Source organism: Pleurodeles waltl, chromosome 5 (genome assembly GCF_031143425.1).
Source record: "Pleurodeles waltl isolate 20211129_DDA chromosome 5, aPleWal1.hap1.20221129, whole genome shotgun sequence".
Lineage (NCBI taxonomy): Eukaryota > Metazoa > Chordata > Amphibia > Caudata > Salamandridae > Pleurodeles > Pleurodeles waltl.
The window spans coordinates 1,137,092,082-1,137,104,299 of NC_090444.1; positions in this window are offsets into that span (position 1 = coordinate 1,137,092,082).

A 12,218-nucleotide genomic window follows, 5' to 3' on the forward strand; every position below is an offset into this window, starting at 1 on the left:
CTAGCGTAAAAATATGGAGTTAACGTCATTTTGAGGATGCGTGAAACCACCTTGCGTCAATGAGATGCAAGGTAGGCGTTCCCATCCAAAAAATGACTCGAAGCCCCTGGCGCCATATTTATCCAACAGGACAAAAATGACGCACGGGTGGGAGGCAGACCCAAAAAAGGACGTTAACTCCGATTTGCGTCAAATTTTAACGCCTGGATCAGAGCACCACTACTTAAGGAAAACACACACAAGCAACATTACAGACAAACAGGACAACATGGAGGTGCTACTGATGCAGCATGCAAGTCAACGCCGAGCACAGGACCAAAGACAGCAACCACCACTGCCCCAACACGGCCCACAAAGGCAACTCAGAAGGCAGGAGAGACTTTTCAGAAACAGGACAACCCTCCATGGCCACAGGGAACAGGACATCATTCAGAGCTATCGACTCAACTGCAAGCCATACTGCAGCTGCTGTGCCATATTGAGCCACAACTAACAGCTAGCCTGCAGACACCACACAACATACCACCTGTGACCAAGTTACTAGCTGTCCTACATATGTTGACAAGTGGCTCCTTCCAGACAATTGGTGGCCTGGTGGCTGGGGTATCACAGCCCTCATTCTCGGCTTTCCTGCCCAAGGTGTTAGATGCCATAATCTCCCTCACACCCCACCACATCAGCTTCCCCAACACCCAGCAGAAGCAGCAGCAGATAAAACAGGGGTTTTATCAAATCCATGGCTTCCTGCATGTGCTCAGTGCAATTGACTGGACCCATGTCTTGAACGTCCCACCTGCGGCAACGGAGCACCTATTCAGGAACAGAAAGCACACGCATTCTATCAATGTGCAAGCCATAGTTGACCACCAGGGACTGTTCACAAACATCTTGGCCAAGTATCCTGGGAGTGTCCATGATCCTTCATATTCTGGCACAGCAGGATCAATGAGCACTTCCAGGATGGACAATATGGCAATGGCCTACTTGTCGGTAAGTCTCCAAACCTAGCAATATACACACAGCACAACAACCCTGTAGGACACACAAGACATACACCACTACATCGACACATGGGCAGGGTGACGCTGAGGTATGACTCTGGTAGTTATGTTGTACACCCTGAGACAATGGGATACACACCCTTGAACAACTGACAGCTGGAACAAACATTAGCTGCCACTCTCGAGCACCAAGGGACCAATGTTAAAGCTCACAGAGACAATGACATGGCCTGCACTGTAAGTACAACTTGGAAGCTGAACTATTTACAATTACTTTAGGCCACATAGCCAATCGGCCACCCTCCCAAGCAGTATGTAGTGTGGAAGGGGTGTGCAATGTCTGTTGCAGCAGGTCTAACACCATGAGACACACAGCATGATTATGCTGACTCAGATGTAGGTGTCATGGAAATACTGAGGTAGTGCCAACATCAAACACCACCCAGGGGTGTCATTTGCAGGTTGCAATATGGAAGTGGACGGTGTTATGAACACATATTGATGTGCCACCAATGCAAACTGCACACTGCTGCACCCACTGAAAGAGCCAATTGTCCATCAAAACAATATGTAAAGGGAGATGTTCCTTCCTGCACAGATACATCCACCTCCACAATGCAGCTAGCCAGGTTCTTGGTGCATGGTCAGAAGCGTAGCTGCACTCAGGCATATGAGCAACTGACAAAGGGAACAAAAAAGGGTTGCCTAGAAACAAGTCATACTTGGGACAACCGTGCATTGCCAATACTGAACAGCTCAGTGCTGCTAAATTAGGGAGATGTGTTGTGCATTGTCACCTACCCAATTCAAAGGGCCTCAGTGTCGCATGCCATCTGCAATGACATATCTAAATGGATGGGATGTCCAAGCCATGTAGTGCAACCATGATACCACCACATCTGAACCCATTGTGTGTGTGGATATATCATGTACCCTCCAGTGAAAGCACACTGATACACATGGGACACTACACAACGCATGGTACATACATACTGACCAACAATTAGGAAATCAATTCATGTATCCCAGGTCCATGAGCCAAACACAAGTTGTCATGTCCAACAACCCAGTGCTGAGAAGAAGTCACAGAAGCCCAGGAACTCACATCATACCACAGACATATATGAGTCACAGACAACACAAAATGTCAACTGCCATGCTACATGACAATCCTGTTACAAGCACTAACAAAATACTCACTCCTATTATCTTTTGCAGCGGATCAGGTTATGGCATCCAGCCATGGATCATGACCCTATTCCCCAACCCAGGCACAGCAGCAGAGCGTGCCTATAATGAGGCACATCGGAGGACACTCACCATTGTGGAAAGGACTTTTGGCATCCTGAGTCCAGATTCAGGTGTCTGGACATCACAGAAGGAAGCCTCCTATATCCCCCACACATTGTGTGTAAAATTATACTGACTTGTGCTATCCTGCACAACATTTGTGTGAGGATGAACATCCCATTATATGAGCCGGACTAAGAACTGCCTTAGGAGGAGAAGGAGGAGGATGGTGGCAGGGAAAATGAGGGGGAACAGCAGAACACAGCTGCAGGAATGCGCCGCAGACAGCAAATCGTAGATTACTTTTTCACTTTATAGTCACTCTACACACCTTGTTAAGATATGAAAATAAACAGGTTACTTGATCACACAATCCTGCTCTGGTGTCTTCATTCTCCATCACATGTACCTTAGGAATGTGAGTATTACCTCAGGGAGCATGTCACAAATAGAGATCAGACAACTTCTGATGCAACATCACATGTGATGGGTCTGATTGTACAGCAACCATCACACACATAACAAATAGACTAATCACTTGAATCTCACAAATGAAGGACAATCAATCAATCCAAAAATTTGTAGAGCGCGCTACTCACCAGTGAGGGTCTCAGGGCGCTGGGGGGAGGAAATCAGGGGGGGGCAGGGAGGGTCACTGATCGAACAACCATGTCTTGAGGTTCTTTCTGAAAACCAGGAGGTCTTTGGTTTTGCGAAGGTCGGTGGGGAGGGAGTTCCAGGTTTTGGGGGCGAGGTAGGAGAAAGACCTGCCTCCTGTGGTGGTACGTTTGATGCGGGGGACTGTGGCTAGGGCGAGGTCGGCTGATCGGAGGTTGCGTGTGGGAGTGTGGAAGTTAACTCTTTCGTTGAGGTAGGTTGGGCCGGTGTTGTGGAGGGATTTGTGTGCGTGGATTGACACAATCAATGGACCACAACATATAAGTCACAACCACGTTGCCAACATGTGCAACTGTGGAACATGAAACACAACTATGACATCTCCTATTATAAGGTAAACTAGGGCCCCATACATGAGGCAGTGGATGTGAAATATCAGAAGGACAGGAATGTATGAATAGACCACTGACATTACTAAGTGTGACACTTGCAATGTCTACAAGGTGCTTGTGTGATAAGAGGGCTCATCATTTGTGACAATGTATAGCGTGATTGTCCTAGGTATGACATGCAATGTACACAACACTTGCCCTGCGCAGTCCATCCCTGGAAATCAGTCCTGCCACTGCCTTGGAGCCCAATCCTGACACAGGGTACACATGCCCACACACTTGGACTGGACACTTTTGTGGAAGTACATATGAAATAATGAGAACACATGCAGCTAGGGCAGCAGATCCACCACAGCAGCACAAGAAACATAGCTAATTGTAATGAGTGAAACTGATGTGTACAAAACATTATATGGGTGGAATTTAGGCTCAATGGCCCTCATTATGACATTGGTGGTAAGCGATAAAGTGGTGGTAATACCGCTAACAGGCTGGTAGTAATTACCGCCAAATTATGACCATGGCAGTGATAACTCCCATAGCCAATGTACCACACCAACTGCCAGGGCGTTAACACCACTAACCACAGTGGACCCGTCAACAGCCTGACGGAAGACAAAGTACCGCCAACCATATCATGACCCAGGAAACCGCCACAATTTCTGGGGTGGTACCAACGCCATCAAAAGCCTGGTGAAAACAGAACACAGAAGACCAAAGACTCACCTTCGGAGACACAGGGAAGAACAATGTCGCCACAGAACCGGAGCTGCAAGTCTTCCCGATGCTCATCTACGCCATGCTCCACATGGTACACCAATGCCGACGAAGACGACGACGGTGAGTGCAGCTGCCTAGCACACAAGGAAGAGAGGGAGGAAAAGGAGAGAGACACACACACACGACACACACCCAACACACACACACCAAACACAAAACCAGTTGCAGACGAAAAACAATGGCATACGACACATAGCATAACAATGCAAGGACATCAAGAATGAAGTAATGAGAATGTATTGATTGTAAACAGCTACCAAAAGAACCAATTGTATGAAAAACAGATATGTACAAATGTACACAAAGGGCCAATGCCCAGTCCAAAGTACTAAGGGCCCACATGGCCACAGGGCACAGTCCAAGGCCTATCTTGAAACCTGACTTCATCCGGATAGAACTCTGTGGGGGCATCAGTTTGCAAGTGGGCAGGCACCTCAGGGGGATGGGGATCGGGGGCACCTCAGCCAAATACGGGAACAAGCACACTGATTCTGGAGGGGGCTCCATGCCTATTTCTCTCTGCTGGGGAGTGCAAGGCCACAGTCTCTTGAGTAGGTGACTTTCCCCCTGCTTCTGGATGGGGCTCCATGCCCATTATCGTTTTCTGGGGAGTGCAAGGCCACAGTCTCTGGAGTGGGTGACTTTCCCACTGGTCCTGGAAGGGGCTCCATGCCCATTATCCTTTGCCGTGGAGTGCAAGGCCACAGTCTCTGGAATGGGTGACTTTCCCACTGGTTCTGGAGGGGGCCCCATGCCCATTATCCTTTGCCAGGGAGTGCAATGCCACAGTCTCTGGAGTGGGTGACTTTCCCACTGGTACTGGAGGGGCCTTGTTAGAAATGCCGTCTTTGGTTGGAAGTCAGGTTACATCCTGTCCAAGCAAGGACCCTAACTCTAGTTAGGGTAAAGGATAATCACCCTTAGCTAAGGCCCGCTCACCCCTTGCTAGCCTTACACAAGCAGGCAGGCTTAACTTCAGAGTTTAGGTGTAAAGTATTTGTACCAACACACACCGTACCTCAGTGAAAACACTTCAAAATGACACAACACAGGTTTAGAAAAATAGGTAATATTTATCTAAACAAACAAAACCAAAACGACAAAAATCCACCATACACAAGTCAAGTTATGAATTAAAAAGCAAAAAGAGTCTTAAATCCTTTAGAAAACAGTGCTAACACTGCTAGCAGGCAAAAGTACCAGGGTAGCATCAAAATAACACCGTATGGACAAGTGTGCGTTGGAAAAGGCCAGCGATGCATCGATTTCTCACTCTCAAGTGAGAACATGCGTTGTTCCTCCTCCGGTCAGGTCAGCGTGCGTCATTTTTTCTTTCCACAAGAGAGCGGTGCGTTGATCAGGACGTGGCACCTCGGTTCCGGGCAAGCTTTGCATTGGTTTTCCTCACCCAGCTAAGTTTGCATAAAAAATCCGGTTGCACGGTATCAGAAAGCTGCGCTACTTGGGATTGCGACGCTATCAGCCTCCGTTAGTGGGTGTTGCACGTCGTTTCTCCAACCGTGTGCATCAATTTTCCAGCTGCGATGCAGGTGGAGCTTTGATTTCAGCCGTGAAGCCGGCGGCGTGTCGTTTCTCAGCCGCATCTTGGCAGGTGTGTCGAAAATTTCCCCGCACTGCGGTATGTGCTTGGATTTTCAGTCTTTGTCTACCAGCTTCACCTTTCAAGGGCCCAGGAACTCGATAGGGCAACACTTGGCAGGGCCGGAGTCTCAGCAGAGAGTCCAGGTGCTAGCTGTGGAAGTCTTTGATGGCCCTGAGACGTCAACAACAGGAGGCAAGCTCAGGTCAAGACCTTGGAGATGTCTTCACAAGCAGGAATGCACAACAAAAGTCCAGTCTTCGTCCCCTTTCACAGGCAGAAGCAGCAACTACAGAATAGCTCCACAAAGCACAGTCAAGGCAGGGCAGCACTTCTCCTCAGCTCTATAGCTCTTCTCCTTGGCAGAGGTTCCGCATGATTTCCAGAAGTGATCTAACTTTTCAGGGGTTTGGGTGCTCTTCTTATACCCACTTCGGCCTTTGAAGTAGGCCTACTTCAAAGGAAATTCTCTCTTGTTTGTGAGATTCTGCCTTGCCCAGACACACACCAGGGGGTTGGAGACTGCATTGTGTGAGGGCAGGCACAGCCCTTTCAGGTGTAAGTGACCACTCCTCCTAGCACAGATGGCTCATCAGGATATGCAGGCTACACCCCAGCTCCCTTTGTGTCACTGTCTAGAGAGAGGTGCAAACAGCCCAACTGTCAAACTAACCCAGACAGGGAATCCACAAACAGACAAAGGTGGTCATTACAACCCTGGCGGTCGGTGTTAAAGCGGCGGTAAGACCGGCAACAGGCCGGCGGTAAAACATTTGCAATTACGACCGTGGGGTAAACCACCAACAAAGACAGCCACTTTAACACTCCGACTGCCACGGCGGTACAAACAAACAGCGCGGCGGTCACCGCCAACAGACAGGCGGGAGACAATGTGCCGCCCACACTATTATGACAGGCCAATCCGCCACCTTTTCCGGGGCGGATTCACCGCAGATAAAAACACGGCGGAAACAGGAATACCGAAGGGAAAACGCTCACCTTTACACACCCCACGAGGAACGAGGACGCCATGGACCCGGAACTCCAAATTCTCCCTGCAAGAGTCTTCCTGCTCCTCTACAAGGAGCACGAATGCCGGCAGTGAAGACCACGTGAGTACTGCACCTACGACACAGGGGAGGCAAAAAACAGGGATACACACACGCAACACCCCCACCCCCACCCTCACCCACTACAACACGCACACTAATGCATATCAATACATCACAGTTACACCCACCAACCCCCCTGGAAGAATGCAAAGACAATCGAAAATGAGTGTAACCATAGTAATATATTAAAAGCAAGTAGGCAGAAATATATATATAAACACCATGTACATAATATATACCAAGCATAGTAGTCCAGGTAGTGCTCTAAGAAAGTCCATGGACCACTGGGACCACACGGTATGGGCGAGGCCCACACAAGATCCCTGACCATGGCATAGAGAACACTGCAGGGGCATCAGAGAGCAACTAAACAGGCCCCTCAGGGGGAGGGAAAGGGGGGGCACCTCAGCCGCTTGACTGCACGATGCCAAATCCACAAGGGGGCCACATGCCCAGTGTTCATTCCTGGGGAGTGCAAAGCCACAGTCTCTCAAGTCTCTACAGTGGGTGGGTTGCCCACTGCCATATCCTGGGGAGTACAAAGCCACAGTCTCTCAAGTCTCTGAAGTGGGTGGTTTGCCCACTGCCATATCCTGGTGAGTGCAAAGCCACAGTCTCTCAAGTCTCTACAGTGGGTGGTTTGCCCACTGCCATATCCTGGGGAGTGCAAAGCCACAGTCTCTCAAGTCTCTACAGTGGGTGGTTTGCCCACTGCCATAGCCTGGGGAGTGCAAAGCCACAGTCTCTCAAGTCTCTACAGTGGGTGGATTGCCTACTGCCATATCCTGGGGAGTGCAAAGCCACAGTCTCACAAGTGGATGACAGTCTCCACTGGGTCTGGAGGGGGCATGGTGCCCAGAGTGCTTCATCCTGCCAAGTATTAGGGTAGTGAATGCATTTCTCCACTGGGTCTGGAGGGGGCATGGTGCCCAGAGTGCTTCATCCTGCCAAGGATTGGGGTAGTGGATGCTTTTCTCCACTGATTCTGGAAGGGGCTTGGTGCCCAGAGTGCTTAATCCTGCCAAGGATTGGGGTAAAGATGCTTTTCTCCACTGGTTCTGGAGGGGGCTTGGTGCCCAGAGTGCATCATTCACCCTGTGACAGACTCAGTTGCATCAGTGCCCTTGCCGGTCATGGGCCAGCGGTGCTTGAGACGGCGGTGCCCTGTTCAGCGGTGCATGAGATGGCGGTGCCCTGTGCAGCGGTGCTTGAGACGGCGGTGCTCTGTGGTGCTTGAGATGGCGGTGTTGCAGTGCCCTGTTCAGCAGTGCTTGAGATGGCGGTGCCCTGTGCAGCGGTGCTTGAGATGGCGGTGCCCTGTTCAGCGGTGCTTGAGATGGCGTGCCCTGTGCAGCGGTGCTTGAGATGGTGGTCTCCATTGCAGGGTCTCAGCTGCTGGCGGTCCTTCATGGCCCAGCAGGGCTTTTGCTGGCGGTCCTTCATGGCCCAGTGGGGCTTTTGCTGGCGGTCCTTCATGGCCCAGCGGGGCTTTTGCTAGTGATCCTTCAAGGCCCATCGGGGCTAGTGCTGGCGGTGGCCTCCTGGCCAGGTGGGCTGGTACTGGCGGTGGCCTCCTGGGCAGGTGGGCTGGTGCTGGCGGTGGCCTCCTGGACAGCTGGGCTGGTGCTGGTGGTGGCCTCCTGGGCAGCTGTGCTGGTGCTGGCCGTGGCCTCCTGGGCAGGTAGGCCGGTGCTGGTGGTGGCTTCCTGGGCAGCTGGGCTGGTGCTGGCGTTGGCCTCCTGGGCAGCTGTGCTGGTGCTGGCGGTGGCCCCCTGGGCAGGTGGGCTGGTGCTGGCAGTGGCCTCCTGGGCAGGTGGGCTGGTGCTGGCGGTGGCCAGCTGGGCTAGTGCTGGCGGTCCTGTCCTGGGCAGCTGGGCTTGTGCTGGAGGTGGGCTCCTGGGCATCGGGGATGATGGCAGTCTTCTCCGCTGTGCTGCTCTTCCCAGACTTGCCGGGTTTCTTGTGGCCCTTCCCCACCTTGGAAGGTGTCACAGCTGACTCCACACTCCCACCGGGACCCCTGGGAGCGGCGTTCGTGGCTGGAGTCTTCCCCCTCTCCCGCCGGGCACTGGCCAACTTCTGATGCTTCACCGGTGGGGGACTGTCTGTGCTGTGGCTCCGTGCCACACTGGCCGGGTAGCTGGAGGGGGTTTGGGAGTGGAGCAAGAGGTGGTGGTTGTAGGAAGTGGTGACTTTGGGTGAAGGTGCATGCACTGGAGGCATGAGGTGGATGGTTGTTGGGTGGGTGTGTGCCTGCGTCTGTGTATCTTGGGAGGGGGCGTCACAGACACACTGGGAGAGGACACAGGGGACGTGTGAATGGTAGTGTGTGTGGTGACTGCATGTGAGCGGGGTGTGGGGGTGGGTGTGCTGGAGAGGGACGTAGTGGCTGTAGAGGTAGTGCATGCAGGTGTGGGTGTAGACGAGACTGGGAGGGAGGAGGGAAACGAGGAGGAGGGGGACACAGTGGAGGCAGTGGATGTTGGTGTGTCTGCATGTGTGTGATGCATGTGTGAGTGCCTGTGGGATGTGTAGTGCTTATGTTTGCCTGAGCTTCCCTTGTGTGTTGACGTGTGTGCATGTTGGTCTGTAGGTGCGCTTGGGATAGGTTGAGGTACAGGGGATTGGGTCGGGTAGAGGAAGTTGGAAGGGGGAGGCTGGAGACGGGGACAATGGCTGCATTCAGTGCTGAGGCCGGAGACTGAAAAGCTCACTGAAGGACCGCCAGACCAGAATGAATGCCCTCCAGGAATGCATTGGTTTGTTGCAACTGCCTCTCTACACCCTGGATGGCATTCAAAATGGTAGACTGCCCAACAGTTAGGGACGTGAGGAGGTCAATGGCCTCCTCACTGAGGGCAGCAGGGGTGAGTGGGACAGGGCCTGAGGTGCCTGGGGTGAAGGTGATGCCCACCCTCCTGGGTGAGCGGGCACGGGGCAAAGGCTGAGGGGCTGCTGGGAGGGCGGTGCTGGTAGGGGGGTGGCTGCTGTACCTGTAGATGCGGGGGACACAGATGTTGCCGCCATCACAAGGGAGCTCCCATCAGAGGACGAGTCTGTGTCGCTGGTGTCAGCTCCTGTCCCCGCCGTGGAGCTCCCCTCGCCCTCCGTCCCACTGGTGACCTCTGAGTCCGTAGTCTCGCCCTCCAGGGCCATGTGGGATGCAGCTCCCTCGTGCTCCGGTGCCACTGCTCCTCCGCCTGATGATGCTAATGCACACAAGAACAGGGAGACCGCAAAAAGGGGGGGAAGACAGAAGAAAGACATGTTGAGTGCATGCATTACTGCTACCGTTGGCGGACACAACAGACACAGAAGCCCCCTGCACTACGCCGCGCTCTTGGGGTCCACTGTTCAATTCCTGGGAAATGGCCTACAAGGCTATGGACGACATCTGCACACATAGGTGACACAGGGGCATGAGTAGGTGTACTGGCACTCTACAGAGGTGGGGTGGGGTGCCACATTGCCTGCCTTACGGAGGGGCCTTGCCTACGGAACTCGCCCTGGCCTAGGGAAACCCACAGCTCACCTCCCCCCCCAGACAACCTCCACTGCACGCAAAGTCACCAGAATGAGAGTGTACTCACCCCCTTGTGGCTGCTGTGATGCCCTCAAGCGCCCATCCAACTCCGGGTAGGCCACCGCCAGCATCCTGAACATCAGCGGGGTAACGGGGAGTCATGGTGCGACGAGCACCCCTCCCACGTTGGGATGCCATCCCCAGCTGAGCCTCTGCCGGCTTCTTGCTCCAGCGGCAAATGTCCTCCCATCTTTTCCGGCAGTGGGTGCTCTGTCTGTGGTAGACCCCCAGGGTCCGGACGTCCTTGGCGATGGCACGCCAAATATCTTTTTTCTGGTGGGCGCTGACTTACATGAAATGTACAGGGGAAAAAGAAAAGTTATTACAAGCTGCACCGTCAAAGTGATTGGCCCCCATCCCTACCCTTGCCATGTGGCACATGCATTCACCGTCTTTCATGCACACAGCACTCTCCCCCCTTTCTTCTTACATCCATCCTCTCCACACAGGCATAGCCCATACAACATGCTCCCTGTGTACTTACCAGTTTGTCTGGAGGACCGTAGAGTAGAGTGTACTGGGGGAGGACCCCATCCATGAGCTTCTCCAACTCCTCCGATGTGAAGGCAGGGGCCCTTTCCCCAGACACTCGAGCCATTGTCTCTTCCAGACCGAGGTCACAGCAGCACTTGCAGTGTAGGTCCTCTCCTGTCGAAGATCAGGTATCGAGTGATTGAACAGATAGAAAATGGCGGTCACGTCCGCGGTGGTGCGTACCGTCACCGCCAGCGTACATCGTCATTGGCTCCTGGGACCCATAGAGTACAATGTTAACCAATGCAGCATTGCGCCGCGGTCTTCGACCGCCTACCGCGACGGTGAACAGCGCCAGCGCAATTACCTCACATCCCATTGTCCCACTTTACAGGTCAGGCAGCTGCCATTTCAGGGGCCCGCATGGCTTCATTTCCAACTGCGTCACACATACCTAGGCCTAGACTCAACACACATACAGGCCACCTTTTATGTATGATTGGTGTTCTGGGTAAACTGTGGGTACGTACCTCTGAGTTGTTTGACTCTGTGCTCGCTGTTGTCCTTCATAGGCACCGTCCGCTGGGACATGTGAGGAGATGGCGGCATCCACCGGTGTACCGACCGTTGGTGGACCTGTCGACAATGGAGGAGCGACGTGTGATTATCACATACAGGCTTGACCGTGCCACAATCTAGGAGCTGTGTACCCAGTTGGAGCCAGACCTGTTGTCAGCAATCCGCCATCCCACAGGAATCCCCCTTCAAGTGCAGGTGCTGTCAGTGCTCCATTTCCTTGCAAGTGGGTCATTTCAAACAACAGTGGCCATAGCATCAGGGATGTCCCAGCCTATGCTTTCCAACGTATTGTCCAGAGTGTTGTCTGCCCTTCTGAAACACATGCGGAGCTACATCGTTTTCCCTCAGGTGGAGGATTTGCCTACAGTGAAAGGTGATTTCTATGCCCTGGGACACATCCTCAACATCATAGGTGCCATTGATGGGACCCATGTGGCTTTGGTCCCCCCCCACAGGAGTGAACAGGTGTACAGAAACCGGAAGAGTTATCATTCTATGAATGTACAGGTGGTATGTTTGGCAGACCAGTACATCTCCCATGTGAATGCCAAGTTCTCTGGCTCAGTGCATGACGCCTACATCCTGCGTAATAGCAGCATTCCTTATGTGATGGGTCAACTCCAGAGGCACCGTGTGTGGCTATAAGGTGAGCACCTGGAGGCAAGTCAGTGGGAATGGTTGTCTGGGTCTGTGGATATCCCTCCAGGTTAGTCCGTGTCTAACAGTTGTCCCTCACCATTTGCAGGTGGCTCTGGTTACCCCAACCTGTCATGGCTAGTGACCCCAGTG